General features: G+C 37.8%; 1 long non-coding RNA gene across 1 annotated transcript in view; it reads left to right on the top strand.

Annotated features, from left to right (window-relative positions):
• Window positions 1-27,841, top strand: part of LOC120525630 — a 65,365-nt gene that overhangs the window by 12,824 nt on the left and 24,700 nt on the right. Inside the window, exons 2-3 of the long non-coding RNA XR_005632990.1 lie at window positions 24,638-24,684; window positions 24,814-24,898. This is a non-coding gene — a long non-coding RNA (uncharacterized LOC120525630). The remainder of the gene's footprint in view (window positions 1-24,637; window positions 24,685-24,813; window positions 24,899-27,841) is intronic.

Raw genomic sequence — 27,841 nt, forward strand, 5'->3', positions numbered from 1 at the left:
TACACTTTGAAAAATAGAAATGTATTGTTCATAACCGGAGCTTTTAACTAGTAATACTTGTTACAATATCACATCGCCTTTTGCTGTAATTTTACTTCATTAATGTAGATTATATGTCAGTAAATAAAAACAAATAAAATCACTTAAAACGTTACAATTGTTAAAGGTAATGGATTAGTTATTAATAAATAAAAACTTTTAATTGAAATACATGCTAAATTATACCGTCACACTTTAAAATGTGCTGCACATAAGCATTTAATTGCGACGTTGTATGCAAAATTAACAATTATTTTCTAAAGGGCTGGCGAATTACTAAAGTATCAATGCGCCCTCTATTGGCCGTCGGAGAAAATAATCCAAGTATCTGTTATATTTGCCCAAATGTTACTCTTTTAGTGTGCGTGGGAGTATGCATTTCCAAACGATGTTTTTAATATGCTTTTGAAATGTGCAAATTAAAATTTAAAACACCCCCGACTTGGTTGCGTAAACACTCCAATGAGGCGCTAGTTTTAGAAACGGAAATGCAAGAATAAATATTTCAATATGCTAAACTGAATCGGTCTTATATGGTTCTAAAATAGTGAAAATTAACTGCAAATTGAATAGACAAATGAAAGACATTTCATATTTCCAGAATGCATTAACACTTTGAAACTAGTATATATTAAACATAACTTTTCTCATTGTTAAAACATCTTGCATTCGCATCAGATCAACTGCGCTATTATGAAATCTAGAGAAACTTACTTAAACTAAGTCCGCTACAGACTGTTGTTGGGAAAAACATTAACCCAACACAAGAAATTACTTTTCCAGATTTAAAACGTTCTCAAAAAAAAAAAAAAAGTCAGTTACCCATAAAGCAATTGTTTACGCTTACTATTTAACTTTATATTTTGCCATTCGGCTTACAAATTTTACACGGTGCGTCTTACCTTTACCTCCCCCCAAATATTATTTTTATAAATCTTCTGGGTGTTCACTTCAGTGTATCCATCCATGATTTATTCACCGAATTCGCTTAATTTACGCAGATTGCGGGATGCGGAGATACTCAACCTACCGCGGCAGGCGTCAGTACAGTCTAGTTAATTTACCCATTCAAGTTAAATAATAAATAATAAAAAAGCACATTGAATTTTCTTACTTATTTGATATATGTTCACAGCTACGTACCATAAAAAGCTCCAGAAGCATGACAGATGGGTGGATAGATAGTTATAAAAACATACTTGTTACATTTTTTTGGCAAGAGATGCGGAAGTGTTACGTCAGACCTGAAAGCAGCGGGTATGCTTAAATTAACGATAAAATCTCTTAAGGTGTGCACGCGGAGCTCTTTAAGATAATATATACAGTGTAATCGAGTACTCAGTGCAATAATATTATTTGTGGCGATCACAAAACAAACCTTCCTCAATAACATCAGCTTAGACATTATGCTGTATACTGTACATTACTGTACAATTTTTCCGTATTATAGTAAACACAATTGTAAAAAGAAACTAGTTCCCAACATGAAGCATGTTATTAATTACAGCAGAAACACTATTGCGGAACAATTTTCTGTAACGCAACCTGCCGAATTTCTTACACCCTGTTGTTATTATTGATTGTGGCCGTGACAAGCATTGAATGTTGCCCCTTATTCTTCCCAATATAACAGGAGGGTCCCGAGATTCAGTGAGGAGATAGAATTGCATCACGTGTTCTGTGAAATAGAAACAGAAATCGTACACCAGTGCGTGTTTGGGGGCCAATGTATCTTTGTGATGACATACTTTCATATAATATATGTCTTTTGCAAAATCAATGGTGCAGCATTTTCAAAAAACTGTGTAAACTGAAATGACAATGATTTTTTCAAATATACAGGCACTTTGATGGGGCTTTGAATCAGACATGTAAAGTTTACTGAGAAGGAATGGAAGTTCACATATACACAGACTGTAGAAATGCAATACTACAATTTAAAAAAATGTTCACATTTCCATTTGTGAAGGTAAAAATGTTTTCTTTCTTTCTTTTCAAAGGCTAATGTCCTAAACTGAATGTTTCAAATGCCCAAATTAGCATTCTAGCTGTATCTCTCAAGATTACTATTAAAATATACACTAAGCCATCTATTTATAGTCTCAATCACTAAGTTGAGTTTTCCCCATTGTTCTGGATGAATTGAACCTTTACGAATTGTTGTTCAAGAGATATTGTTTTTTGTATTAGCAGTTTATAACAATATGTTAAATTAAAAATAAATGAACCTTGCTGTAGTTAAATACAATAACAAACACAATTTGTTTACATGAAGACATTAGAAGATACTAAGTAATGATAAGCAAGAGAGATAGTATAAAGAATATTGTCTTTTTTTGTGTCGATTTATTCATTAGTGCCCTTTAAATTAGGTAGCAGGGTACAGAAAAATAATTCCTTTTATGAGATCATCCACTGACTATTTCTTCCATAGGAGGACTTAGCCTGCTTTTTATGGGTTATTCTCACAGACTCTTATTTTTCAGACTAATTTACCCAAGCACAAATTTTTTACTTGACTGTGATATCCTGGACACATTGTTAGAGAGTGTTTAATGATAAGAATGATTGGCTAATGGACTCAAGGGTAGTCTTTTGTACTTATCTGTTGATAGATCAATATCAACAGTACAGAAAGTGTATAACGTTCCCTGTTTACTATTTGGTTGATTAGATAATTAAGCTACTGAGTGTGCTGTGGTACAGATATTCATTATCCTATTTAGTATATACAGGGAATTTTATACTATGAGAAGTGATTTACTGAATAAACAATTTTAACTGAAAGTGCAAAACTTTTAAATTTCCAGTGGCAGTGTGGCTTTGTGACAAACATATAGGGACAATATCACATAATAAAACTGTCTGTTGGTTCACATCACAACACTCAGTAAATCATCTAATATGCCATTCCAAAAAATACTGTGTATTTTATATGTCATACAATGTGGCACACTTGTAATTTGTAACTAACGTAGGGTAAAAGTGCCAGCTAAATAAACTGACTGTCACACCATAGATTAAGTTTAGCCACCTTATTTACAGTGCAGGTGATTAAATATGTTACATTTTTAAAGTATCTTGGTGAAGACAGAAACTGTAACAGCAAGAAAGCATTACCTGAAGTCTACCAAATATGGTGTGCATAGTGCCAAGTGGTTACTTTATTATAATAAAGACAGGTTCACAACAGAGATGGTAAACTCGTGGGCAAGTTATGGTTAAAGAATTCTGCTGTGTCCATTTGAATAAGACATCTTTAAATGAAGTTTGATTGAGTAGTGAATATTATATATGTTTAATCACAATAGATAATTCCTAGAAGGAGGACAAGAATACTGTTTGTACAGAAACCTTAAAACCATTAAAAATATCTGGATAATTCACTGAGACAACTTTGATATTAGCTAATCAAACTTCAGTCAATATTTTGAAGAATTTGGTGTAGCCTGTGGGGGTTTTTGATACAGCAACTTGAGTCTGCATACACTGCTTAGAATATGTTTATAAACTTTTGTGGAATATTTTTTTGTAATATAACATGAGCTAAATTTAGAGAGAGATGTGACAAAAGAACACATTCTAAAATGGTTACTTGGATCTATTAAAACAGTAGTAAAGAAATGGTAGAGACATAGCACACTTTAGAATGGCATTACTGAACTCTTGCAGCTTCTAAATATATCTTGAACCCTTGTTCACAGAGAAAATTTTAAATTTCAGTTTAATATAATTTACAGCTTTCTCATTGAGTTACAGGAAGAGGGTTAGGATTATTACAGTTAAGAAAAGTCCAATCAATGTAAGATATCACAATAGATTTTTAATTTCAAAATGTTATCCTATCTGGTGTTACAGTACTCTGAATATTAGAGAATTGGGAATATTTTAAGATCCAAGGGTGGTCTGAGTGTAGAGAATTCCCAAAACATATATTTTCTGTATTGATTCTGGTAATACAATACAATTTATTTTTGTATAGCCCAAAATCACACAGGAAGTGCCACAATGGGCTTTAACAGGCCCTGCCTCTTGACAGCCCCCCAGGCCTTGACTCTCTAAGAAGACAAGGAAAAACTCCCAAAAAAAACCCTGTAGGGAAAAATGGAAGAAACCTTGGGAAAGGCAGTTCAAAGAGAGACCCCTTTCCAGGTAGGTTGGGCGTGCAGTGGGTGTCAAAAGAAGGGGGTCAATACAATACAATGCAATACACAGAACAAATCCTCAATACAGCATAAAAATAAAAATTTTAGAAGTACAGAGTAGAATTTAACAGTAGATGATATCACATAATAAGATTTGGATATTTTTAGAGACCTGGAGACCTCATCCATCAAGCTTCCTCCCCCATTTGGCCATTCCATGGCTGAAACAGTGCTGGGCCAGCCAATCCGATGAAAGGACCCCTCTTTCCCATGATTCATGCAATCCTCCATCAGGGATGACTTTACCATAGGCAGGCAAACAACTTGGCAAGTGGGCTGTGGCACCAATTGCCACATTTGGTAATCAAACACTTTTTCTGTATTTTCTGGTTCACTGAGATTTATTGTGACTTTCATTTGTGGTAATTCTCCTCACATTCGCTGCCATTTTGGTCGTTAAGGCATAGGCACCTGTTTTTTGGGGCATGTTCTTTGAGGTCATGGCACAACATAACAGGTTAAAAGGTCCCCCTAGATTTTCCTTTCTCATCCAACTTGCAGACTCAAAACTCTTTTATAATTGCTCTTTCAAACTCTTTTGCTAACGAAATTTTGGTTTAATGTCTTCTTGTTTTTTTTTTATGACTTTTGTCTCTCATTTTGGCCTTGACACTCATACTCATACTGTTTTTTGGCTTTCTTGTATTCAACTGGCTTTCTCCCAAACACAGTCTGCTTGCAGTTGTAACAGGTAGCACAAGTGGTTCACATAATTGTGGTGCAGGCAAGTGGTTTATTGTCCGTCTATGGTATATGATTAAAGTGCAATAACCTTAACATGCATCACAGGCAAAATTCCAACTTAATATGCGGAATTAATGAAAGTAAAGATCAAGCATCACATGTTGAAATTAGGTGGAATAGTGAGCAGTCAGCATGGGTTTAGAGGGGAAGATGCTGTTTTGTTAATTTGGTAGAATTCTATGAGGTGCATATAATACCATATATCTGGATGTTCAGAAAGCTTTTAATAAGGTTTCATATCAGAGGCTACTGATCAAACTAAGAAAAGTGGGAATTCAGGGATCATTGTGTACAAAACTGGCTTAAACACCAGGGGCCTCATGCATAATGCTGTGCGTAGAATTCACACTATAACATGCCATATGGACAAAAGCATAAAAAAAATAGGCACACAGTGGGAAAAAAGCACGAAATGTCAAGTTTAATCTCAAAATTTCTACTTTAATCACGTAGTTTATTTTGTCATTAAAGTAAAACATCATAAACTTCATCTATAAATCGTTTAATTTACTAGTTTCTCAAATCCCATCGTAACTAAAGTAGCACATTAAATGCTTTGTTTTGTATTTGATCTTCTATGTTCTCTATGTGTGTGAATCAGTACGTGCTTCTTAAATGGGCTTTCTCTTCCTCCGACAGGACACAGAATCCATTAAATTCATGATATTACAGCTCTCTGAGTAATTAAAATATTGAGATGTATACTTGATATAATTTTCATGATGATAGGATTTAAAGCACGTTATTAAACATGGGAACATGGTGGCACAGTGATTGTTCATGCCTCACGCAAGATGCTTGCTGTGCCGTGCGTGACCTTCAATGAAATAATTTATTGCAGTAGTACTGTCTCTTTCAAATGTACTAACCCCCTTGTCCTTACTTTTCTTTCTCCAAATACCCAATCGGCACACAATCAGCTCTGTAATAGACATTAAGCCATCTGTAAGCTTAGAACGCCGATTCTTCAAAACTTTTAGGGAACATTGAAATATCTTTGTAGTACATGTTTAATTATTCTATCCATCTATCCTTCCAGTGTCGCGCCAGCCCCAGCAAGAATATAGAGCGAGGCAGAAACAATCCGTGAACGGAACGCCAGCTCCTCGCTAGCGCTGCGGCACTGTGTCTTCATATATTTAATTATTAAGAATATAGATTATTTAAATGAAGTTAAAGTTTTATCTGTATAATACAATAAACATATTTTGCTTCATTTCACCTTAAGTATGATATCGTCATCATATGTAAATATGCGCTTTATAAAGTGGCTCAGATTGTGCAATATTATAACTGTAATGCAAGTTTACAGTGAGGTAATTGTACATATAAGTACAAAGCGCTCTACAAGGAGCACTTGATTGACTGATTGAGTGCATTTATAGTTCTTGGGATGAAACTGTTTCTGAACCACGAGGAAAGGCTTTGAAGCGTTTGCCGTATGAGAGCAGTTCAATAGACAGCATGGCTGAGGCAGCATATGCTAGATGCTGTATACCGATAATTCTCTTTCCAGTCAGCTGCTGTAGAGCTGTGATTGCCCACTCAGATACAGTGATATAAATACTCCGAGTGGTGCAGTGAGAGTAATATGGAAAAAGATGATCCGCTGTGGCAACCCCTAATGGGAGCAGCTGAAAGAAGAAGGTGCAGTGAGAGCAACAACGCTAAAGCAGCTATGGTATTTAGAATAGTTTCACCATTCTGTGGACCATTACATTGTTACAGGTTAATTACAATCAGATGCATTAAACTAATAAACAATATGCGGTTAATTTCAGTGTATTTATAAAGCCGCGTCAGGGATGTGTGTCTAAAAACAAAAAGGGAAATCACACTGGAACAGTAGCACTGCTTTGACGCTGGGCACTGCCAGTTTGTAAAACCGAGTGGAGAAATTGCATACGCCAAGCATTTAGCTATCTTGAAAATGTGCGTGGCTTTACACCAAGTTTAGGTTTTATACATCGCGATTTGAGTGTGGAAACATTAGTACACAACATTTTTGTGCGTACGCACCATTTATACATGAGGCCCCAGAACTTTTTCAGAATTAGGTGATGTCCCTAAGGGTTTAGTGTTAGGGTTGTTGCTGTTTTTAATATATATAAATAATCTTCATAACAATATAAATAACAAGTGGCTTAAGTTTACAGATAATACCAAACTGGGTAGAATGGCAGATAATGTAGTGTCATAGAAGGCAAGGTCAGGCTGGCATTTTAGTTGGAATGGATGGTGATTCTTTACCTGTCCAGGAGGCCTTCATAATGGAAGGACAGTAGGAGATGGTGTCTCAGAGACATGGGTTCCTCCTGTACTCTGGAAGGCCTCATTACTCTGTTGGAGCTGCCATTTATGCACCAGAGGTCAGCATGCACTATGGGTAGCCCCATTGAATAACCCAGTTACCACTGGGTTATCCAGAAGGACATGCCCCTGTCCTACTGAAGTTTTGCCTGATCCAGAAGTGCTCTTTGATGGCAACATTATTGCACCAGAAGTGCTCCCAGTTATTTGACGAAAATAAAACAGTTTATTTGAACTGGTCACTGTAGGAACAGTTCAATCACTATAGAGAGAATACAGGCATGGACACATTTGTAGTAGATGACATTTAATTTATATAGCTGTAAATTGTTACACTTGGAATAAACAATATTAGATTTTTATACACGATGGTAATTCTGAACTTTGAAAACATACTTTATGAGAAGGACCTAGGAGTTGTAGTGGACTTGTCATTATCCAAATCTAGACTGTGTAGAGAAGCCATAAGAAGGGTAATGGGATGTTAGATTATATAACATGATGCATGAAGTACAAGTGAGTTGAGGTTATGCTTATATAATACACTAGTGAGACCTCATGTGGCATACTGTGATAGTTGGGTTCACATAGTGCAAAAAAAGGTGTAGCAGCAGTGGAAAAGGTAGAGAAAAGAGTAGTCTGATTCTGGGACTAAGAGGTATGAGTTATGGGAGGAGATTGAAAAAGCTGAGACTTTTCAGTTTAAGTAAACAAAGATTAAGAGGTGACATGATTAAAATTATGAAGGAAATTAGTTCAGTGGGTTGTAACTGTTACTTTAAAATACATTTTTCAAAAAGACCAATAAACTATCCAAAGATATATATCATACAAACATTTAAAAGTTTAATGGTGGTTCACAGTAGTAGTGTAGGGCTCTTCAAAACTCGATTTGATGTTATTTCAAAGAAATCAGGTGAATATGTTAGGCAAGATGTTTGGGTTGAATGGCCTGTTCTCATCTAGAATGTTCTAATATTCCAGTAGAAGCAGGGAAAAAGGTCAATTTTAAAATTCTATTTTTTTTTTTGTGATTTTATTAAACACCCATGTTTTAGTTCATTGCTTTGCTTACCCAGTTTCACATTAGGCATGCACTTTAGACACATTAGCTGCCCACTTGCACTTTGACTCCCTTCTCTAACCAAAGACCATGATTACTGTTTTTGTTTGTTATAGCCTGTGCACCAATCTCTGTCAGTTTTAACCACATCTGTGCTAGTTACTGAATTTCCTATTCGTTTTTTGGACTTGAGTTAACTAACAGCTGTATATGGCTGCCCCTGGTGTTTGTATTTAAGCCATGTCCCTTGAAGATAAACTGACAATGACTGGCTCCCAAGTGACTATAAGGATTTCTTTCATGAAATGCAAGATTTCAAATAGTGTTGCAAGTATTCAGGTGTGTCACTTGAGAGAATCCACATGCTTTCTTTTGGACTCACAATATAACCTTTTGAATAATTTGATTAAACAAGTGCAACAAGCTTTCTTTGGAGTACAGGGACTGCATTGTGCTGTGTCTGGTTGGGCCAGTATTGCAGTCACAACAATAACAAGCAGTACCTGGCCCTTCTCCTTGAAAGATTGAAGCTGATTCTTAGGCCTTTTTAATCATTTATCAAACATTTGATGGACTACACTGAAGATAATTTACTTTTAATTGAGAGCGTTTCTGTGTTTGTGGTCTCTGTACCTATTTTTTTTTAAGAAAGCAGAGAAGCAGAGAAATTGTTCATGCTATTCGCTCAGAGGATGTAGCTTAAACCTCCAAGAATAGTGTCACACACATGCAATATTTTGCAAAAGAATTAACCCAGCCCCAGGGGATGCACAAACCAGTGTGTTTCTTCGCGCCGGTCCCAAACCTGGATAAATGGGAAGGGTTACGAATTTCCATACCGAATCGGTCGAGCCCCGGGTTAACAATGACCGCCACCAGTACTGTTAGCCAACAGGGTGCTGGTGGAAATTGGGCTTCTGTTGGCTGTAGAAGAAGAAGGAGAAGAAAGAACAGTTGGGGGGAGGCTGGAGACGTGTCCGGAGGCAGGAGGAGAGGTGGAAAGTAAAGTGAGTGGAACTGAAGGTAGGAACTTTGAATGTTGGTAGTATGACTGGTAAGGGGAGAGAGCTAGCAGATATGATGGAGAGAAGGAAGGCTGATATATTGTGCGTGCAAGAGATTAAGTGGAAAGGGAGTTAGGCCAGGTGGACTGAAGGTGGATTCAAATTGCTCTACTATGGTGTGTATGAGAGGAAAAATGGGGTAGGAGTTATTCTGAAGGAACAGTATGTTAAGAGTGTTTTAGAGGTGAAAAGAGTGTCAGACAGAGTAATTATTATGAAGCTGGAAAATGGAGGTGTGATGATGAAGGATGTTAGTGCATATGCCCCGCAAATTGGGTGTGCAATGGGTGAGAAAGAAGGTTTTTGGAGTGAGTTGGATGAAGTGATGAACAGTGTACCCAAGGGACAGAAAGTGGTGATTGGAGTGGATTTCAATGGACATGTTGGTGAAAGGAACAGAGATGAGGAGGTGATGGATAGGTGTGGTGTCAAGGAGAGAAGGTCAGAGAATAGTGGATTTTGCCAAAAGGATAGACATGGCTGTGGTGAATACATATTTTAAAAAGAGGGAGGAACATAGGGTTACGTACAAGAGTGGAGGAAGATGCACACAGATAGATTACATCCTGTGCAGAAGAGATGATCTGAAGGAGATTGAAGACTGCAAACTGGTGGCAGGGGAAAGCGTAGTTAAGCAGCATAGGATGGTGGTCTGTAGGATGACGTTGGAGATCAAGAAGAGGAAGAGAGTGAGGGCAGAGCCAAGGATCAAATGGTGTTAGTTGAAAAAGGAATACAGAAAGGTTGAGTTTAGGGAGGAGGTGAGACAGGCAATGAGTGGCAGTGAAGATTTACCAGACAGCTGGGAAACTACAGCAGATGTAGTAAGGGTGACAGCAAGGAGGGTCCTTGGCGTCACATCTGGAAAGAGGAAAGAGGAAAAGGAAACCTGGTGGTGGAATGAGGAAATACAGGAGAGTACAGTGGTGCTTGAAAGTTTGTGAACCCTTTAGAATTTTCTATATCTATACTAATAAAAGGCAAAGCCCTCACTCACTCACTCACTCATCACTAATTCTCCAACTTCCCGCGTAGGTAGAAGGCTGAAATTTGGCAGGCTCATTCCTTACAGCTGACTTACAAAAGTTGGGCAGGTTTCATTTCGAAATTCTACGCGTAATGGTCATAACTGGAACCTATTTTTCTCCATATACTGTCACATCATCACACCTCCCACGTAATCACGTGAACTGACTGTGAACGCAAAGAGCGCTGAAGCAAAACGCTGAATTCTTTATTCGCGAGATACAAGTTTAATAAGAAGACACAAGGTATAAACGAGACTTTGGATCACTTTGTAACGGAGTTAAAATTACTGTAGCGAGAAACTTTTAAGTGCCGGGTCTTAGCTAACATTAAATAAAGCCGTGGACATCGCAGCATCACACAAGAGAGCAGCTCACGTAAACTGACTGAACGCAGTACGAGTGATCACTTCCATGCATCAAACCTGTTCAAAAAACGTATTACACAATTGACAAGGTAGGAAAAGAATATGCTCCGAGCTGAGCTCCACAGCTAACGTGGTCTTGAGGAAGCAACTTCGTCACGCTGCCACCAAATACTCACAGAAAAATCCACAAGTTAATAAACATGCTGTCTCTAGAGTTTCTCCATACTCAATGTATTCCTCACATCCCCGTTATACCCTCTGATCTCCCATTTTAATTCAGATGCCTCCAATTTCCAGTAAGGCCCTGCTTCGCGATGACAAGTAATAAGTCTCAGGGACAGACCCTAGAAAAGGTTGCCATTGATTTCAGGCAAGATTGCTTTTCTCCTGGACAACTATACGTTGCATTCTCAAGAGTGAGCTTGCGCAGCTTCGTCATATTACAACCAGAGTACTGAACTGACAACATGATATATAAATAGAACTATAATAATCGTAATAAATGAACAATAAAACAGCAGAGAACCCGTGGATAAAATAAAAAGGCAGCTTCCTTAGCAAAGCAAGGAAAAATGATGGCTTTATATGTCGTTCGTTTATGAAACAGAGGAGAAGCTGTGTAAAGGCTGCTTCACAAAAAACCAGTGGAGCGCCTTATATGAGCAGGCAGTCAGCTAAAGAAGAGAATCAATAAATATCTATAATCGTAATAAACGAACAAAAAATAGCGTACAAGCCGCGGATTAAATAAAGGAAATGGGTACCTGAACAGTAAAGTAAGTCTCGAATAGCTACACAATAACTATAACAATCATAATAAATGAACAATAAAACAGTACAGAACCGCGAAGCAAGGAGAAACGACGGCCTTATATGCCATTCGTTTATAAAGCAGTGGAGAAGCTGTGTGAAGGCAGCTACACAAAAAAACAGCAGAGCGCCACACTCTGAATGTATTCCTCACATCACCGTTATACCCTCTGATCTCCCATTTCAATTCAAATGCCTCAAATTTCCAGTAAGGCTCTGCTTCGCGATGACAATTAATAAGTCTCAGGGACAGACCCTACTAAAGGTTGCCATTGATTTCAGGCAACATTGCTTTTCTCCTGGACAACTATACGTTGCATTCTCAAAAGTAATCTCAGTGCACAACTTGGTCATATTACAACCGGAGTGCTGAACTGACAACGTGGTATACAAAGAGATCCTTAACAGAAAGTTATTGGTATATTTTCCCTCAGTTCAAAAAGGTTTTCTATTCTTCTTAATAAAAATTTAAAAGCAGTTCTTCGTTGCTGCGAAGCGCGGGGATTTTGCTATATACAGTATATACTGTATATATGTATGTATGTGTATATCGTATATATGTAGATATGTATATATATATGTGTATATATATATATATGTGGATATGTATATATATATGTGTGTATATATGTATATTTATACTATGTAGATGTGTATATGTATATATATATAGATATGTGTATGTGTAGATATGTTTATATGTATATATGTATATGTATATATGTTTATATGTGTGTGTCTCTGTGTGTGTGTATATATATATATATATATGACAGCAACACTCATAACAGTGACAAAACAATTACATTGACGATCAAGTTACGTTATTTTTAAAATGTTTCCTTTTCTTTTTTATAACTTCTTTAACACACTACTTCTCCGCTGCGAAGCGCGGGTATTTTGCTAGTTTCTGCATAAATATGACCTAAAACAGCATCAGATTTTCACTCAAGTCCTAAAAGTAGATAAAGAGAAACCAGTTAAACAAATGAGACAAAAATATTATACTTGGTCATTTATTTATTAAGAAAAATGATCGAATATTACATATTTGTGAGTGGCAAAAGTATGTGAACCTTTGCTTTCAGTATCTGGTGTGACCCCCCCTTTGCAGCAATAACTGCAACTAAACATTTCTGATAACTTTTGAGCATTCCTGCACACTGGCTTGGAGGAATTTTAGCCCATTCCTCCGTATAGAACAGCTTTAACTCTGGGATGTTGGTGAGTTTCCTCACATTAACTGCTCACTTCAGGTCCTTCCACAATATTTCGATTGGATTAAGGTCAGGACTTTGACTTGGCCATTTCAAAACATTAACTTTATTCTTCTTTAACCATTCTTTGGTAGAACGACTTGTGTGCTTAGGGTCATTGTCTTGCTGCATGACCCACCTTCTCTTGAGACTCAGTTCATGGACAGATGTCCTGACATTTTCCTTTAGAATTCTCTGTTATAATTCAGAATTCATTGTTCCATCAATGAAGGCAAGCCGTCCTGGCCCAGATGCAGCAAAACAGGCCTAAACCATGATACTACCACCATCATGTTTCACAGATGGGATAAGGTTCTTATGCTAGAATGCAGTGTTTTCCTTTCTCCAAACATAACGCTTTTCATTTTAACCAAAAAGTTCTATTTTGGTCTTATCCATCCACAAAAAAAAAAGAAAGTGGATGGCAAAGAAGAAGTGGGATAGTCAGAGAGATCCAGAAAGTAGACAAGAGTACAAGGAGATAAGGCACAAGGTGAAGAGATAGGTTGCGAAGGCTAAAGAAAGGGCATATGATGAGTTGTATGAGAGGATGGTCACTAAGAAGGGAGAAAAGGACCTGTACCGATTGGCTAGACACAGGGACCAAGCTGGGAAAGATGTGCAACAGGTTAGGGTGATAAAGGATAAAGATGGAAACGTACTCACAAGCGAGGAGAGTGTGTTGAGCAGATGGAAAGAGTACTTTTAGAGGCTGATGAATGAAGAGAATGAGAGAGAGAAGAGGTTGGATGATGTGGAGATAGTGAATCGGGAAGTGCAACGGATTAGCAAGGAGGAAGTAAGGACAGCTATGAAGAGGATGAAAAATGGAAAGGCTGTTGGTCCAGATGACAAACCTAAGTAGAGATGACAGTGGAGTTTTTAACCAGATTGTTTAATGGAAACTTGGAAAGTGAGAGGATGACTGAGGAGTGGAGAAGAACTGTACGGTACTGGTGCCGATATTTAAGAATAAGGAGGATGTGCAGGACTGCAGTATCTACAGGTGAATAAAATTGATGAGCCACAGCATGAAGTTATGGGAAAGAGTAGTGGAAGCTAGGTTAAGAAGTGAGGTGATGATTAGTGAGCAGCAGTATGGTTTCATGCTAAGAAAGACATGGAGAAGTTTAGAGAAAGCCAGAAGGAGTTGCATTGCATTTTTGTGGACCTGGGGAAAGCATATGATAGGTTGCCTCGAGAGGAGCTGTGGTATTGTATGAGGAAGTCGGGAGTGGCAGAGAAGTACGTAAGATTTGAACATGATATGTACGAGGGAAGTGTGACAGTGCTGAGGTCTGCGGTAGCATGCGGATGCATTCAATGTGGAGGTGGGGTTACATCAGTGATCAGCTCTGAGCTCTTTCTTATTTGCAGTGGTGATGGACAGGTTGACTGATGAGATTAGACAGGAGTCCCCGTGGACTATGATGTTTGCTGATGACATCGTGATCTGTAGCGATAGTAGGGAGCAGGTTGAGGAGACCCTGGAGAGGTGGAGATATGCTCTAGAGAGGAGAGGAATGAAGATCAGTAGGAAAAAGACAGAATACATGTGTGTAAATGAGAGAAAGGTCATTGGAATGGTGAAGTTGCAGGGAGTAGAGTTGGCGAAGGTGGATGAATTTAAGTACTTGAGATCAACAGTACAGAGTAATGGGGATTGTGGAAGAGAGGTGAAGAAGAGAGTGCTGGTACAGTGGAATGGGTGGAGAAGAGTGTCAGGAGTGATTTGTGACAGACGGGTATCAGCAAGAGGAAAGGGAAGGTCTACAGGATGGTAGTGAGACCAGCTATGTTATATGGGTTGGAGATGGTGGCACTGAACAGAAAGCAGGAGACAGAGCTGGAGGTGGTAGAGTTAAAGATACTAAGATTTGCACTGTGTGTGACGAGGATGGATAGGATTAGAAATGAGTACATTAGAGGGTCAGCTCAAGTTTGACGGTTCAGAGACAAAGTCAGAGAGGCGAGATTGCGTTGGTTTGGACATGTGCAGAGGAGAGATGCTGAGTATATTGGGAGAAGGATGATAAGGATAGAGCTGCAAGGGAAGAGGAAAAGAGGAAGGCCTAAGTGAAGGTTTATGGATGTGGTGAGAGACGACATGCAGGTGATGGTTGTAACAGAACAAGATGCAGAGGAAAGAAAGATATGGAAGAAGATGATCCATTGTGGCAACCCCAAACGGGAGCAGCCAAAAGAAGAAGATTTCGCAAAAGAATTGTATCATTTTACAACAATTAATGTGTTATTTCACAAAAGTATTCTATTATTTTGTACTTGTATTGTGTTATTATGCAAAAGATATTACCTGGTATCATCACGCTCAGAAGTGCCCTGCATTTCCTGTGACAGCTAGTGAGGGATTGATGAAGGATGTGCACATGTGCAATCAAGTGACAAGAACTGAACAAAAATCACAGATATGCATTTAATTCTGCATGTGCTGAGAGATAAATGTAATCAGCTCAGGTTAGGGTCACAGGGAAGCCAATAACTACCGCAGCAGTTCTGCAGCCGGTAATATCGGGCATGTATGTGGAGGGAAAGGTCAAGAAAGCACATACCTCGGAATCAAAGCACACTAGCTGAACAAACATTATAGGCATACATTTACTTTAATGAGGTCAAAATTAGGTACATTTGGTACAGTTGTTTTAACATAGGCAGAGTAGAAGCACAAAGCCAACATTCATGACTTGACATGAAAAATCCTTTTTCTTCACCCCGGAAGTACGTCATTCCTCTTGTCCATGTGACACGGACATACTTCCAGGGTGTGGGGAAAATAATCTTTGCTCCTCCCTGCAGTTCTATCTAGCAGCCCCTGTGGTATCCAGCAGAGCTGTGGATGAAAACTCCATTGGCCATAATTCCCTGCTGGTATTCGGGGTACCTCCATGCCGCAGGGAGGGCTCCATCTGGCGGCTTGGGGGTATTGTACGGGATGACTGACCGGCCATAGACCACATAAGGTATATTTTAACTTTTAAAATTTGTATTATTTTAATTGCTTTTTAAATGCAGTTATCACTCCTATGCATACATTTGCAGTATATACACTGGATTCAGGAAGTATTCAGACCTATTCACTTTCAGAACAGTTTATTGTGTTGCAATTTTAATTTGACATGGATATAGTTGCCATTTTTGCCCATCAGTATACATTTAATAACCAATAATGTTTTCAGAAAGGTTTTAAAATTAAAAACTGTACTCTCTCATGTGTTTAATCATGCAGAGCTTTATTTCAGTATATTCCAAAGGCATTCAGACCCTTATTTCAGTGCATTGCAAAGGCCCATTCAGAAGCAACTACAGCTTCAAGACTTCTTTGTTAAGTCTCTACAAGTATTGCACATCTGGATTTGGGCAATTTATTCCTTTCTTCCTTGCAAATCTTCTCAAGCTCAGTTACAGTGAATGGGAAGTGCATGTAAACTGCCATCTTCAGGTCTCTCCACAGATGTTCTATAGGGTTTAAGTCTGAGCTTGTGGTAGACCACTCAAGAACAGGCAGACTTGACCCAAAGGCACTCCAACATTGCCTTGACTGTCTGCTTCCAAATATTGTGGTGCTCAGAGCTGAATCACTGCCCCAGTCTGAGGTTGCAGGCACTCTGGGGTTAGTTTTCTTCAAGGGTCTCTGTATTTGGCTGCAATAATCCTTTCCTTAATTCTGAAGTGCCCCCATAGCATGATGTATTAAGCAAGCGAGGAGCACTGCCTTCTTTTCTCAAGACTAATGCTTGGATGTCTGCCCAAAGAGTTCAGTTTTTGTTTTTTCAAAACAGATAATCTTTTTCCTCATGCTCTCAGAGTCATTTAAATACCATTTGGCAAACTCCAAGCAGCCTGTCATAATATGCATGATTTATAGAGTGCTGCTGAGATGTTTGTCCTTCTAATTGATTTTAACAACATAGCAGGGAACTTCTGAAGTTCTGATAAAGTGATTATTGGGTTCTTTGTCACATCACAGGCCAAAGCCCTTCTTGCCCAGTTACTCAGTTTATCAGAACTGACAACTCTAGGAAGAGTCCTAATGGTTCTAAACTTCTTCCATGTCACAATTGTTGAGGTCACTGTACTCCTGGGAATGCTCAAAGCTTTAGAAATGGTTTTATACCCTTGTCCTGATCTATGCTTTACCAAAGTTTGATCGTTGAGGTCTAAACAGAGTTCCTTGGACTTAATGGCTTGGTTTTTGTCCTGACATGCAGTGTGAATTGTGAGAACGTACTGAATATGCACAGGGGTGTGCCTTTCTAAACAATGTCCAATCAATTCAGTCTCCCACAGATGTTCTCAAGTCAAGTTCTGGACACATCTCAAGGATAATTAAGTAAGTTCTTATATGAATGATGAATTTAAATTCTTGATTTTTGAGAAATATGCAAAACATTCTAAAAACAGTTTTTCACTTTGTCATTAAAGATTATTGAGTGTAAAGGGGAAGTTTATCTATTTAAAAATATTTCTACAACACAATGAAATGTGCAGAAAGAATTGGGGTCTGAATACTTTCTGAATCCACTGTAATGCAATATTTTTTATAATACAATCAAACTGAAGCCTTTGAACAATACAATTGTCTTGCAGTTCTTCATTGAGGTGTTTGGCAATTGTGTGGGGTAATGGGAGGTACTTCCCTTAAGGCTCTGTCACATTACATGACTTTTCCAGCACTCATGAGTCGCAGACCCGGTTTACATACTCTTAATGCTGCTTTAAGGAATAAGGTACAAAGATGTTTTTGACTTTGCAAAAGGATGAAAGGCTTGTATGTTTGATGTCTTGTGTTTTAAATACAACAGAAGGGAGAAAAGAAAAAAAGGGCCAAGACTGCTGCTGAACTCACTGTACCAGGAGAGCATTTGTACAGCTTCAGCTCTGACATGTAGCATGTTATTAATTTTCAGGAAAAACAACTGAGTTCATGGCATTTTGTAAACGTGAAACTGTATTGAAAAGTCATCATGGAATCATCTAATTTATCATTCCCTGTGGTAGCTAGTGTCACACACGTGGGCGTGGGAGTCAACCAAAGGGACCAGAAAACACCAATTCCACACCAGGCCAGGGGGCGGTGGGTTACACTAAACCTTTCTCTTTTCTCTCCACAGACCACATACAAGGACATCACTTTCTGGGAACTGGCTATAAAAACCCCTCATCCTTCATACTTAATCAGTTCTACTTTGGACTCAAATCTGTACACAATGTACTCAGCTGAAAGCCTTTTGCAGCCAGGAAAACTATACGGGTGGCTGCCCCAAACCTTTGTTGTGTGTCCAGTCATTTATTTCACATTGGCGTAGTCGGCAGGATGGCCTCCTTCATGAAACAGGAGATGCACCTTAGAAGAGCCAAGACACACAAGTTGATTAACCGACCACTGAGGAGACAGGTGGGAGATTACCGATCCCACACTCCTGCTGGGGGGTCGGTAAGTGTTGGTCGGGGGTACCCGAGGTGTGCTTCAGCCCAAGAGGCTGCTAAAGAACCCGGGGCACGTGGACGAAGGGCCTATGGACTAGGGCAGGGTTCAGAAGGGAACACGTGGGGGACTGATTATGGTGAATGGACCACGCCACTAGTCCCCAAAAAGGGAAAGACCTTTAATAAATGTGGGAGTATCCCAGGCTGGTAGGCAAGGAGAGTGATGCAGTGTGAATTCAGTTCCCAACTGCCCACTGCTTCCGAAGCCACACAATTGCAGACTAAAGTCGGGTGCTAATTAAGACCAGAAATCAATAACTCCCAACAAATAGTCGAGCAGGTGGCATGTGCGTTACTGCTCACAGCTCTTCTGTCTGACCACGCCCAGCTGGTCTGGGATCAGCTGATTAAAAACATGGCCTCATTAATCAAGGTCATACAACCATTAAGATTGGGAACCTATCCGGAAGAATCAGAAAAGGAACCCTTTGAACCCGGACGTTCTTCTATCCCTATCTCAATGCCTCATCGCCACACTATGAAGCAAACCCCGGGACCCTCTGACCCACAGCAGCCATCTTCCGGCAGGGAAAAAGGAGTCTGTGGAGGCATGCAGATGTGGAGGTGGTGTGCTCTCGCTAACCCTCTGGTTTGTGCACATACAGGGGAGTTGTTATTAAATGGAGTTAAAACACCAGACATATTAGATTCTTGTAGTAACATTCAAATTGTTGCCTGCCACATAGTGTTGCTGTGACAATGGCTTAAACCCAAGACCAGTATAATCTGTGTATACAGGGATGTCTGCCAGTATAAGTCCGCCTCGTGCTTTGTCAGCTATGACGGGGCGATAAAGAGACTGGCAGCAGCCATAATGAAGGACCCTGTGTTCCCCGTAATACTTGGGAGAGACTGGTCAAACAGTAAAAGTAACACTCACCACCAACAACCGTTGGGCCTAGTGATGGATGCTGAGACAGCGTCCTTGATTGACTCCTAAGCGCATGTGTGTGACACTAGTCATATATACTGGCATCCTCTGGTGATGAGATCAGCAACTACAATCATTATGTTTGTTATATTTACTGACTAGAAGTCATGTAATGTGTTGCAAACTTTAGGCATATGTTGGGGAGAATGTCTTCCATCAGTCAATTTAAGCAGGCTTCACTTAATGAGGCTGTGATAGGCTTTATATCCTCATGGCATTCCCTGGTCCTTAAAGGAGTCATACACACTTTCTACAAATCAATACTATATATGTATTAAATTGACTAGGTTCTATTGTGCCAGTTTAGCACATTCAGTGAGCTAGCTGCATGTTCTTCTGACCAACTGGCTTTCTGCTTTATCAGCTACATGCTTTAACTTTGTTCTATCAAAATAGAAGTATTCCAATCCCTAAACTTCTTTAAAGTTTTTTTTTACAATACTAATATTGACATGGCTAACAGGAACAATTCTCCAGCTTTTAGTATATTAAAACTAAATCAAGCTCACAGATTACAGTATTGCATTGATCCCTAGTGTTTTTTACAAACACTTGGTATTGACCTTTAAATCTAAACTCTGGAACTGTAAATGGAGGCAGAGCTGAAGTTGAAGTGAAAGAGTTAATGGTATTTTTGGAATAGTGCCAAACACATTCAAGGCTTTATTACGGAGTATTGGAAAATCCTGCAAATATTTTCAGTCACTTAGGCCTATACAATTAAGAAGTGAGAAATCACTTGCATATGCACCAGGATACCATACTACGTGATAGTGAATTTTTGTAGTTTGTGTTCAAAAAAAGAATAGATGCACCTCTCTTGAGAGCTGACACTGGCTAAACAGCCTTTTACCAGAGTGCACAACTTGGAAAGTTCAATCTTGAAGCACATGTTAATGCCTGAAGGCTGGATATGTTCTAAGTGTACAGGATCAGTCATTGTCAGTGACTATTTGTTATTCAAAACATTCAAGGTAATTGATCCCATTTACTAACAAAAATAATTAAAAATTATTAACCAAATTATTAAAAACTCAATACATTCACTAAAGAAGCTAATGGAAAGTATCCATACAGTTTTAAATTCAAAATTGTTCTGGCAATGAAAAATGTTTAAGTAATTTATATGTAGACTACAATTAGTTAATTAAATACACGCTTTAACCAAATGGAATTGTTGTCTACTATGATGGTTTAGTCTGTTTTTGGCTCTTCATAGAAGAGAAAGGTTACTGTTTTACTCTGTGCACTGTTTTGACTGGTCACTAAAAGCACAAGTACAATTGTGAAGTATACCAAGCCCTTATAATTATGGAGCCTGCACACCCAGATTAGAATTAGTTCAGCATCAGTTTCAAAAAGGAAAGAACCTGAAGCGTCACTCTGGCTACTCCCAAAGGAGCATAGTGAATGAAAAGGTGAAATGATTCTTAGAAGACTTATCTAGAAGTGCATATTAGCAATGAGGCCATAAATAGACAAATCTATTATAGTTAGACAAAATCAAAAACTCTAGTTTGTTGTATATTAGTTTTTATAGTGCCCAGCATTCATACAGAACAAGTGTTAAATACAGCCAGATACATACTCACACAAACTGAATAGCACCTTTGAAAAGAAGAACACACAAGTGACTACAATGGCAGCAATGAAAAATGTAGTTTTATGTAGCATTAAGGCATTTGCCAAACAATATTATCAAGACTGTACTGGCCAGCCAAACTTTTAACACACCAGAACTGAACAGTATCCTATTGAGAACTATTTTATGAGCACTGTTAAAATCAGGGATTTCAAGTTTACAGCAGTTTGTTATAAGAAAAAGCATGAGAACAACCCCCTCAAAACAGTGGACTATGGAACTATTGTGTAGATGTTTATAATAAAACAGTCAATTCTTTTTTTTTTTTTTTGAATACCAAATACTTCCTATCAAGGTTCAGAAAGCATTTACATTTGTGGTTGTGGAAAGCAGGTGCCAACCAGTACTGAATTGTTCTACAGGCAACCAAGCAGTAATCTCACATAATGCAGAAACTGTAAGACTGTAAATATCACTAGGTTTGAAATCCAGAAAGAAAACCCATAAAAGATTGTAAAAAGAGGCTAAGGAAGCTACAAATATTTCAGTTAGTTATTTGCTCAATTAATATAAACATCTCTTTCACATATTATTTTGTATATTTAGCAATGTAATTGGCTGATACAGAAAAATAAAAATGAATTCCATTGTCTCAGCTAAAACCAAAATGGCTCAGAGCAAAATACTTTAACAGGCCTTTACCTTGCAAGCTACCAAACCTATAAACAAGGGTAGTGAGAATTTAAATTACTAAAATGAATGCATTTAATGGTCAATTTAAAAGTAATTTCAACATCTGGAAACAAAATATTATTTACACCATTTTCTGCATTTTTTAATCTACAATTGGGACAATCCATGCTGCCTTTTGATATGAAACACTATCATATAATGTAGCTCAAGGAAATTTATATAGAGTATAGAGTAGGATAATAAAGTTGTGTTGCACCTGCTTTCATATCACTTCAGAGGAGCTGGCTCAGAAAGTAAAACATTCAGAAATGGCAGTTCTTCTCAAAGAAAGACACAACTTTGCCTGAGGGACTACATCTGTTTGTTAAGTATATACACATAGGATAGGTTCAATTTGGTATAAACACAAAGATTTTTGTGAACAAGTGTACAATTTCATTCCAGTTAGCTAAGGAAGCTTAGTAACACAGATGGCACTGTAGCACCCTTAATATCTTTACCTGCTACACTAATGAACTCCTGTTTCTTCTGATATCCGAAGCACTGAGCTCTCAGGTTAACTGGTGTCTCCAAATAGCTATGTTGGAAATACAGCCATGTTTATGGGGGTCTAGCGATTAACTGCCATCAGCTCTGGTCTCTGAGAAAAAACATGTGGCCTGATTAAGGATGTAGAAGTAGTAGTATATTATTTGCCACAGTACAAAGACAGGTGATGTTTAAATATCATCTTCAGACATCTAGCAGGAATAAGACGGAAGTTGGGCGTTGTGATTATTGGATTGCTAAGTGACACTGTTACCCTTCATATTTCATTCCCTATTCTGTAGTAAATGGCACTATAAAGCTTATTGCTGTAATTAAGAGGGTAGTTTAGTGTGCTGCTATGCCCTTCTTTTATCTCTGTCATCCATGACTTGTATAAGTGGCCTGTATGCAGTCACTTTAAGAAGAGATAATTTCACAAAGTAGAAGAGAACAGCCATTACTCAAAATGACACAAATGCTCACAATTGGCACTTTTTGTCTTTACAATCTATTGTTTATGGTAACAATGTCATTGCAGAAAAATATTGTAAGATTTTTTTTTTGAGACCCCATTTCCATGTTTTTGCTTGAATGGGTTCCACTATTGTGTATTTGTGAATTTCATACATGTTATCATTTCATGTGCCTGGTTGCTATGATACTACATGGTTACTAGGGATATGAAGCACATGCCTGGTGGTTAATGTAAAGCTTGATGTTTTTTTGCAATATAGGGTAACTGCCAAAGTATTTAGGCCTTTTTAAACATTTACTGTTTAAATCCTGGTTAAGGCCTTATTATGTAGTGACCACAATATTTTAAAAAATCCCTGAAAGTTAGGTTAACAATCTCAGTTTATTTTCATCTTCTTTATTTTTCCATTCTTCTTGAAAATCCCTTATAATCTCTACTGTTCGATAATATGTCTGGATCACTATATGTCATTCCTTGTTGGACTTGTTAGCCAGGGCAGCATAGAGGACACCACCAGAAAAATGGTATGCCCTGTTTAGGAAGAGACTGCCCTATAGTCATTACCCCAGGGTCATTTTGCAGTTTTACCTGGGGTATTCTTTGGGTTTGGGAACATATACTGTATAGCACAATGGCACAATGACTCCCACTGTTCTGTTGAAAAAGAGTATGGATTGCACAAATGAAGTATCATGTTAATATCACATGTCTAGTCTATATATGTTAATGCTAACTATTATTTGAAACTTTGGAAACAGCTGTATAAAAGGAAAGAATGGTTACTGGATAAGATAATTATATAAAGGAAAAGATATATAGTTTCTAATCATGTAATTGCGATGAATTATACTCTGTTATACAAGTCTCAAAAATCTATCATTTAAAAAAAGCAAATTGAGTGATTCAGTATTTTTATGATAATGTCTATGAATAAACAGACAGATTTTGTTGAGGGATCTGAATATGACCAATCTCCAAAATGATTATCATTAAGTTAGAATTAAGTTAAGTTATTATATACAGTCCAATTTAAACAGAGAAGCTGTAATATATTACAATAAATATCAACTGTTTTTCAAGTAAATTGCTCTAAATTAACAAAAACCATCATTAAAGAACAAAATACTCCAAAGCCATCATGAGAAAGTAATAAAAATGATTATAAATGATAAATTGTATATATGAAAGCACAATCATTTTATAGAGGCTATGAAGATATGTAAAACACAATGCTTTATTTAATTAAAGTATACCATTTGTTTAATAACTAGATTGCATTCAGGTTTTCTGTATACAGTCAGGCTGTTGAACAAAGAGAGGGTTAAAGTTACTTGTTCTACTGTTTCATTGAGAATTTGAAAAGAATTCTTTTTTTCCTTCCAAGAAGGCCAATAGGTTAGGCAAGCAAGCAGGTTGTCTAAGTAAAATTAATAGTAAGACCTCCTTTATTCAGAAATCTATGGAAAATGTTTGCTGCCAACAGCCTGTGGTGACAGTAAACATTCCAAAACAGGGCTGGAGTTTGGATGTGCCATTATCCGCCACAGCTGTGACAACTCCTGTTGGGTGCAGGTTTGCGGCCTGCCACAGTGTGTTTACCTGCAGATGAATCTCAAAAGCTCAGTGGCCGAGAGAGCATACACAAACAGTTAAATAAAGTTTATGCAGCTATTCAAGCCCTAAAGAAGGGTTTCATGATTGCATTGAGAATAAGCAGCACTATACACAAAGGTTAAGAATTTCAACAAATAAATATCTTTGATATTTAAAGATATGGCAAAGGTGAAACGGCAATGTTTGTGTTTTCTCTGCATGCCTGAAGAAAAAAAACATGTTGGCAAGGTATTCATTTTATGCTTTCACTTGTTGTTTATACCTCCAGAATACCACATCAGTTCACTTCTGAGCCAAATACTTTTTATTCTCTTGTGAGAAGATCCAAACAGCAATAGTTAAAATGATCTCCTCACCATTGTATGAAAAGTAACACATTGAAGAACAGGCTCAATAAATACTGAAATTTTTATTCTTTCCTACAGATCTGACCAAAAATATCCCTGCCTGTGAATGGCTGGCTCTCCAACTGGTATGTGAGTAGATGACCAATAATAAGTTGTTTAACATTCTAACGTTGTGTCTTGCAAAGAAAGGAGGTGTGAGAAATCCTCAAGTGACATGAACTTACTAAACGGGACTATTCTTTCTTTCCTCTCAGAAGCACTCATAAAAAGTTATAACAACAAACACACTGTAAAAAAAGTACATGGATTTCAATGCTACATGTTGTCAGATTTGACACAGTAAGTAAATTTATTTCATTTATTTTATTTTACTAAACCTATATTGCAAACTACTACTGCATTGGATGCAACTGAATACTAAAAGCATTATCTACTAGGCACACTCAAGTCCCTGTCCTCCATCAAATGAAGAATAAAATTTTCATAAGCACTTAATCCAAATCAGGTCATCTCAAAGCCCACACACACACACACACACTGTCTCTCTAACATGGTACACAGTACAATATATTTCTACAAGTATTGGACTATAGCAGGTGTTCTAAGATTTCTTAAATTATAGACTACTAAAGTTTATCAAGTTAGAATGCTCACTAAGCAATACCAAGACTAGTCTATAAGGAGCTGAATACTGCATTTTAGTCAAGTATAAGGCAAGGGCTTGGACAAAATATGTGACAGATTGAGATGCATGGTTGAAGAATTCTGTTACATGTGGGGTCTAAATGTGGTAAGATTTTTGACAGTAAAGAGTGATCTATGCAATATACAGTTTTAGACTAAACTACAAATAATTTCTCAAACTAATTGCGGAAATTTGCATTCTATTTTGAGATGGCTTTCACTCAGTATCTGATGAAACCACAGTGGTCATGTTCCCAGTGTTGTCTCAGTTCACCCAAATGTCTGCTATGTTAAAATCACTGTGACATATCTTATCTGTAGTGGCACTTTCTAACAAAGCCTCTGCAGCACATAATGGTAGAAAGTTAAAAAAGTGAACTATGTTACTTAAAGGAAACAGTGACTTAAACTTAATAGAATAGAGGTTTTTGTAAATTGTTATATTTAGAATATATTTATTCAAAACAAGCAAATATGCTGTTGATACACAAGTCTGTAATTTTTTTATAAATCATGCTTTTGCCTTGTAATGAATATTGCATTGATCTAAGGGGGTTTTGGCATCTTGCGAACATGAGATGTTGAGCAAATCTGAAAAAGAAATGAAATGAAAATATATGGTTAGTTGACACTAACACTGATAATATATTCTCTACTTAACTGAATTTGAACTGCCGTATGTTTATGTCAATTAGCAATTAGTAACAGCAATAATTTAATCCACGCTGATGCATTTGGTAAAACCCAAAGTTATAAAAAATAATCAAATCCAATGCCTTTTCTGATTCCAAAGACAGCAAGATTTTGGAGAATTCAGATGGAGATTAAGTATATTGTACTGAATATACACTCACTGAGCAAATTTTTAGGAACACTATACTAATATTGGGTAGTGCCTTATTTTGTCCTCAAAACAGCCTGAATTCTTTGTGGCATGGATTCTACAAGTTCTTGGAATCATTCCTTCGGTATTTTGATTGACGTTGTCATGCAGTTTCTGCACATTTGTCAGTTACACATTCATGCTCTGAATATCCCCGAATATCCCAAAAGTGATATACTGGATTCAGATCCAGCGACTGGGAAGTCCACCGAACATCACTGAACCCATTGTCAAGTTTGGAAATTGTGATATGGTGCATTTTCATTCTGTAAGAAGGCATTAGAAAATATGTACATTGTGGCCATGAAATGATCCATGCGGTCACCAAAAAGACTCAAGTAGGCTGTGGCATTCAATCAGTGATTAAATGGTAATAATGGTCCCATAGTGTACCAAGAAAACATTCCACACACTATTACACTACCACCAGCACCTAGGACTTTTGACACAAGGCAGGTTAGTTGTATGACTTGATGCTGTTGGTGCCTCAGCAAAAACTGACATTTATCAAACCAAGCTATGTTTTTCCAGTCTTCAACTCTAGTTTTGGCGAGTCCGTGCCCACTGCAGCCTCAGATTTTTGTTCTTGGCTGACAGGTGTGTAACTGATGTGGTCTTCTGCTGTTGTAACCCATCCACCTCAAGGTTTGATGTGTTGCACATTCTGTGATGCCTTCCTTCTCATCGCAGTTGTACAGAGTGGTTATCTGAGTAGCTTTTCTGACAGCTCCAACCTGTTTGGACAGTCTTCTCTGTCCTCTGTCATCAACAAGGTGTTTACACCTGCAGAAGTGCCACTCACTGTATCCTTTTTGGTTTTTGAACCATTCTGAGTAAACACTAGAGCACGGGTGTCAAACTCCGGTCCTGGAGGGCCACAGTGGCTGCAGGTTTTCATTCTAACCATCTTCTTATTTAGTGACCAGTTTTTGCTGCTAATTAACTTCTTTTGCCTTAACTTTATTTAACTTGACTCAGGCCCCTTAGCCAAACAATAATGAAACACAAAACAAGCAACCACATGACCAGCTCATCTGTGCCCATCACACAATATCTGAAAATAAAGTAAGATTGATCTCTCAGCTCACCAAAACATTTTGATGGTGTTCTTTGAAAAACAGAAAATCAACAGCTTTAGAAATGTCTGCAATGGCAGAATGAGAGCAGCAACAAGCCATGGAATTAAATAATGAGTTTAATTAATAGCAAGAATCGGCTTCTCATTAAGAAAATTATTGGAGTGAAATTGGTTAGAATTTGAAGCCACAATTTAGCTGGTCATCTTTTGGCTTGTTTGATATCTCATTTCTGTTTGGCTGTCATTTAATGAAGAAAAGAATTAATTCAGAGGACTGAATCCTTAAAACAGGGTTTTTAAAATGAAGGGAAGAAGAATTTAATTAACAGTGAAAACTGGTCACTGGTGGGCTGCAACAATTGTGGCCCTCCACACCCGGACTACAACACCCCTGCTCTAGAGGATGTTGTGTGTGAAAATCCCAGGAGACCAACATTTATAGAAATACACATCCCATCTGGCCCCAACAATAATGCCACTGTCAATACCACTGAGATCATATTTTTGCCACATTCTGGTGTTTGATGTGTACATTAACTAAGCCCCTGATCTGTATCTACATGATTTTATGCATTGTGCTGCTATACATGATTGATTGATTAGATACTTGCTTGGATAAGGAGATGTACAGATGTTC

Source organism: Polypterus senegalus, chromosome 3 (genome assembly GCF_016835505.1).
Source record: "Polypterus senegalus isolate Bchr_013 chromosome 3, ASM1683550v1, whole genome shotgun sequence".
NCBI classification, from domain to species: Eukaryota; Metazoa; Chordata; class Cladistia; order Polypteriformes; family Polypteridae; genus Polypterus; species Polypterus senegalus.